Source organism: Acinonyx jubatus, chromosome D4 (genome assembly GCF_027475565.1).
Source record: "Acinonyx jubatus isolate Ajub_Pintada_27869175 chromosome D4, VMU_Ajub_asm_v1.0, whole genome shotgun sequence".
Taxonomy (NCBI): domain Eukaryota; kingdom Metazoa; phylum Chordata; class Mammalia; order Carnivora; family Felidae; genus Acinonyx; species Acinonyx jubatus.
Window position 1 is genome coordinate 91524724 of NC_069391.1, and position 6098 is coordinate 91530821.

Below are 6098 nucleotides of genomic sequence, written 5' to 3' on the forward strand. Positions count from 1 at the left end.
GACGACTCTGGGCAGGGTCACTGCACCACGGGGACAACTGATCTGGGGAGACGGGACCCCTATCCGCTGGATCACGTGTGTGGTAAAATACACAGAAAATGTACTGTTTTAACCATTTTTAAGTGTACAGGTGAGTGGCATGAAATGCATTCTCAGAGTCCTGTCGCGCCCCCCACCCCCACCCCGTCTCCACAGCTTTCTCATCCTGCAGAACAAGATCTGTCCCTACCAAGCACTCACGCCCCAGCCCTGGCACCTGCCCTGCTCTCTGCATGATTAGATTACTGCTCACCATTGTACGAGTGGATTCCTGAAGCATTTGTCCTTCTGTGACTGGCTACTTCGCCTGCCAGTGTCCGCGAGTTCCGTCCATGCTGGAGCCGGGGACAGGGTGTCCCCCTCGTGTCAGGCCGAGTAACCGTCCATCATCCGCACACACCACAGCTGGCCTGCCCGTTCGGCCACGGAGGGACACTGGGCTGCGTCCACATTTCAGCTCTTGTGAGCAGCGGTGCCACGAACGGGGGTGTGCACACATCTGCCCTCGGTTCTTGGGGGGTACGCCCAGAAGTATGGTTATTGTCTCATACAACAATCCCGTGTTCAAGTTTTTGAGGAAAAGAGACACGTGTTACTAAGTGGCATTTTTGGTAATTCGTATCGATTATAGAAAAGCAGGAGAAATATAGTCAAGAAAAAGAGAAACCCAAAAATGACTGTTTTTTCAGCTTTGCAGAGGGAAACAGCTATTCGCATGTGTGTGGTTCCCTCTGGAGGTGTGGACACGCCTCCACTCCCTCTGTCCATCCAGTTCCGCTCCTGTCTGCCTTCCTTGTGGGCAGCTGTCTGTCCTGGCTCAGCCGGGCTCCTACGTGGACCTGCCCGGAGGGCGGCGTCAGGAGAGTGCCCCCTGCCTCGGGGGCCACACCAGGCCTTCCCTAGACAGAGACTGGATGAAGAGCTCGTGTGTCCCAGCTCAGCCCCTCCGCCCACCCCGCGTGCCTCGCAGGTGCTGGGGTCCAGCGGCTCCAGAGTCATCTAGAGAATATATTCGAGCTGTCGTGTGGAGTTGAGTTTCTTTTGGCAAACGCTGGAGACTGACAAAAATATTCATGTCAAAACATTTCTGGCGCAAAATTTATGAAAGCATTTGAATTTGGCCTGGGCATTTTTTTTTTTTTTTTTTTCCCCTTTTTCCCTCTCCCCTCCTCCCCCGCCTTGTCCTGAGTTTGGGGCGGGGAGAAGAGATAGAGTCCAGATGTTGGTGGGAATCGCTCTCTTCTCTCCCTCCCCCAGCCCCTCCGGCCAGAGGGACGTTGGAATCAATGGCCACTGTGTGTCCTCGGGAGCGCAAAAGGCCGGTATGGCCAGGCCCCGGGTCCTCCGGGCCGTGTGCGCGCTGAGGAAGTGCCCGGCCTGGAGTCTGCCCCTAACCCCTGGGTCGGGGTAATTGTCTGCAGAGGCGGCCCTGGGGCGGGGGCAGTAATGATTTAGGCAGGATCTATTTCACCTCAAGCCTTGTCTACGCCAAAGAGGCCTAATCGAAAGTAATCTGAAAATTAGGGAAAATAAAAACCATGCCCACTGTTACATAAATATCCATTTCCTCACGTTGGCTGCTCGAAACCACCTCATTCCAGAGCAGACTGATGTTTCCCTGATGGGCGAGGCCGGGCGGGGGGCCTTTGATCGGCTCCTCACTGCGCCTGCCTGCCCTCGCTCCCATGGGGATCCAGGGGCAGAGGCTGGGAGTGGCCATGGCTTTGCCTCCCAGGTCCCCCTGGGGACGGCAGGGCCTGGCCCTGCAGACCTCCCGTGTGGCCTGGGGTGGGGAAGGAGGGGTCTGTGGGACTCGAGCTTACATTCCCTGCGACTGTCAGGTCCCCAAGACCTACCGTCCAGGTGACCTCTCCCGGGTCACTCCTCGAGCCCCAGACACTCCCAGTCCAGAACTGCTCTGCAGGCCTGGACGGTCCGGCCCAGGTGTGGGCCTCAGGCCTTCTGTCCGTGGCTGGCCAGATGCAAGGCCACTCTGCAGGACTGGCCTCCCTGTACTCCCCCTGCCATGGGACCCTGTCCTGGCTGGGTTCTTGCCTCTTGAGACCCATCCGTAAGCCCCACGTGACAGGTGACAGGGCCTCTGTCAGCCATGTGCCCTCCAGGGGCCGAAGGCCAGCCACTCTCCCTCGGTGCAGTCTGGCTGGCCTGCGTTCGGCTCCTGACAGCACATGTAAGAACGGGTGACTGGGGTTCACCGTGATGGGGTCAAGGCTGCCCTCCAAGGCTGGTCCACCTGGACCCCAGTTACCCCGGGACCCTGGGCCGGGGGCCTCTCCCAGGGCCACCACACAGTTCAGGTCTGCTCGGGCACAGCGCCACCCAGAAGAGGGCTCATGGTCAGCCGTGCCCGTGGCCTTTTGGGCGGTGGGGCAGAAGGCCTGCCCCCCTCAGGCTGACCCAAGAGGCAGGACCGTGGCTGGAGAGTGTGGAGGGCATTTCCGGAACCAAGCACCATGGCAGTAACTCACAACCATCCTGTACCCAGAATTGTCAGGAGGTCCCCACACGTTATTCTTCCTAACACCCACCACGGTCCTGCCAGTTCAGATAGAACAGCCCGCATCTTTATACAAACAAGGAAACTGAGGCACAAACAGCACGAGGACAGTTCTGGCCAGCACCTGGCCGAGTCCACAGCCCCAGTGCCGGGAGATCCTTTCCTGCCCAGCTCAGGCCCTGGTGGCTCTTGTGAGCGGGGTCCTCCTGGGACAGCTCAGCGGAATGGAGGGAGATGCCCGGGGTGCAGAGGGGCATCACTGGCATTCCAGCAGGGGAGGCAGTGCCTACACAGGACGAAAGCTTCTGGTATTCGGTAGAGGCTGGACGCTGGCCCGCCCACATTTCCCCGGGTCCCCAAGAGGACAAAGCCATCCCACAATCCCTCTGGTTTCTACTTGGGAACCTGACACTGTGTCCAGGGCAGGGTGGGGGCGCTGGGAAGCCAAGTGGGATCCCCGTGCCAGTCGCCGCGCTTGGCCTGGCCAGGAGATTCCGTCCAGTGGCCCCGGTGACCCCCTCTGTTCCTTTGGGCTAGGGGCCTCCCAGGGGCAGAGATGAGCCCCTCAAGCCCCACGGGAGCCCTGACTCCTTGTGCCTGACTGCACAGGGCCGGGTTGTGTGAATTCCGGACCTGCCTCTGGAACTGGAATGGCCGGTCCGGGGCTTTGGCGGAAACATCCATCAGAATGCCCTGCACGCGGGCCCGGGTTCTCCAGACGGCACGGGCTCCATCCAAGTCCGGGCGCGGGCAAAGGCACATGTATCCGCACCAGCCTTGGAAGTTTCCGGAAGGTTGCGGAGAAAGAAGTCGTCCCCCTGGAGCTCTGGAAAGGCTGCTTTGAGGTGCAGCAGGAATGCAGATGGCAGCGAGTCCCAGGCTGGGCGTCACAGAGCACAGGCCCAGCAGTGTGTGCACCAGCGGGCCGTGGGGCCAGGGCAGCGGCTCACAGGCTGGACAGAAGCTGCTGAGGCGGAGCCCAGCTGGGAACGACCCCGGCGGACGCAGGACAAGGGACAAGTAAGAGCTAAGTGGGAGGGACGTCATGTCTGAAGGCCAGGGGTCCACGGAAGCTCCCTTTCCCCACAGAGAAAAGCCCTCCAGAAGCCTTGCCCCTCCGTCTGGGGTGGGGGCCTGGCTGGCACACTGACCCTGTGAGCTGGGGTGCGGGGGTTGGGGCAGGAGACGGAGGAAAGGCCGCAGGAAGGCCCCCAGAGCCGGCTGTGTGTTGTAATTACCCGTAAGCCTGGTGTTTACACGGGGGCCTCACAGAGAACTCAAAGCATATCTGGCAGCGAAGGCATATCAAGTGAGTGTTCAAAAGGGCCGAACCGCGTCTGCAAAAATAAAAACCAAATGGCTGAGTAATCTCCACCAGAGAAGGACCCACTCTTGCAATTGCACGGTCTATTTAGCATGCTTTCATAAAACCTTTTAACGAATCAGCCCTGAACCCGCACGCCAGGCCCACCCCACCTGTCAGACTTGCGTTTCCAAACATAGGTACGGCTGCTCAGGAGATTGGATGCAGGTTTCCGCCCTCTGGGGAGCGGAAGTCCCCAGCGCCCCTCGGGACGGGCCTGTGCCAGCTGGGGTGGAGGATCCCCAGGAGGAAATCTGGCGGGGGGCAGTGAGGTGGGGGACAGCAAGGGACCCGCGGGAGGCCCACACAGCCTGAGGAATCAGGGAAGGAAGGGCCTGAGCCAGAGACTGGAAGGAAAAGGAGGCGTGGACAGAGCGGCAGTGAGGGCAGCCCTGAGAGAGGACTGGACACGGGCCTGCGGAGGGTCTGTGGGTCATGCACAGCAGCCCCAGGCAGAGAGGAGGGAAAGTCCTCACGTGGAAGATTCCATTCTGGAGCGCCAGGCAGGGCTGCTGGTGTTCACGGGGCAGGGTGTCAGCCTCCGATGAGGGGTACATGGCAGGTGTTTTTCAGTCACCCCCTCCCCCCCAGTGCATGGAGCTCCCCCACTTGACATACACGGCTGGGCACATGTGGCCCCCGGGGCAGCAAGGATCTGGCATTTCCGCCATCCTGACACGTGTCCTCGTCCCGGCCCAGTGGCCTGCCGCATGGGAGGCGGGCACACCCCGTGTCCCCCGCGTCTGCGTGTGCCTGGACTTCACTCCCCGTGCTGCCGAGCGGGGCCCCGGGGTCTGGGAGCCCACTGCTGACATTCGGGCTGCTTCCTGTTCAAGCAAGTCCTCACCGAGGCCGCCGCCCTGGCCGCTGGCTTCTCGGTAGGTGTCTAAGACAAGGAAGCTTGGCCAGTCTTACGGTAACTGAGTGCTCAACGTCACGAGAAACTGCCAAAGTGTTGTCACCCCGTGAGGCCCACCTTACACCGCCCGCGGGGGCTGGAGTCCCAGCCGCTCCACATTCCCATCAACTCCAGTATGACCCGGCTTCGTAACTGCACCCTCGAGCATCTTGTCACAGGTGTGGTCTGTGCTTCTCCACGAGCACTATTCCATGCGCTTAGTGGCCACTTGAATACCCTCTCTCGAGAAAGATTTTTCGAATCCTTTACCCCTTTTTCTGTGTTTGTCTTATTGAATTTAAGACTTCTATGTTTCAAGGGGCACCCGGGTGGCTCAGTCGGTTAAGCGTCTGACTTCAGCTCAGGTCATGACCTCACGGTTCATGGGTTCGAGACCCACATCGGGCTCTGTGCTGGCGGCTCAGAGCCTGGAGCCTGCTTTGGATTCTGTGTCTCCCTCTCTCTCTGCCCCTCCCCTGTGTGGGCTCTGTCTCTCTCAAAAAAATAAATAAACTTTACAAAATAATAATAAAAATTTTAAAAATTAAAAAAATACTTAAGATGTCTATGTTTTGGGTATATAAGTCCTATTTAGATTTTTTTCCCTCTGAACTTCAACTTGGCTTTTAACTTTTTTTTAAATGTTTATTTATTTATTTTGAGAGGGAAAGAGAGAACGGACACAAGTGAGGGAGGGGCAGGGAGAGAGAGGGAGAGGGAGAGAATCCCAAGCAGGCTCCATGCTGTCAGCGCAGAGCCCGACATGGGGCTCCATCCCATGAACCGTGAGATCATGACCTGAGCTGAAATCAAGAGTTGGACGCTCAACCGATTGACCCACCCAGACGCCCCCTCCTTTTTAACTATTTACTTTGAAATAATTGTAGATTCAAAGCAAGTTGCAAAAACAAATGTAAGAGGAGGTGCAACACGCCCCTCTCCCAGACCCTTCAACGCTAGCACACAGCCCTATGGTAGAGCCACACTGGAACAAGGAGGCGCCCGTGCCCCGAGCCACTCATCTCTGCGGCTGCACTCGAATCACTCTGTGCCTAATGCAGCCAGCACGGAGTGGAGACGCTCTGTGCCAGCCCCAGAAGACTCCCTCATGCCACCCTTTACAGCCACTGCACCCCTAACCCCCTCAACCACTCATCTCTGCTCCAACTCCATAATTACATTGTTCAATAGGAACGCCTGGGTGGCTCAGTCGGTTGAGCGTCTGACTTCCGCTCAGGTCATGATCTCGTGATTCGTGGGTTCGAGCCCCGCGTCGGGCT

The 6098-nt window shown here is 58.5% G+C and overlaps 1 non-coding gene across 1 annotated transcript; it reads left to right on the top strand.

The window, feature by feature from the left end:
- The first annotated feature begins 6013 nt into the window (after positions 1–6013).
- On the top strand, positions 6014–6098 carry TRNAG-UCC (transfer RNA glycine (anticodon UCC)). Its single transcript has one exon. It is a non-coding gene; the product is annotated as a tRNA-Gly (tRNA).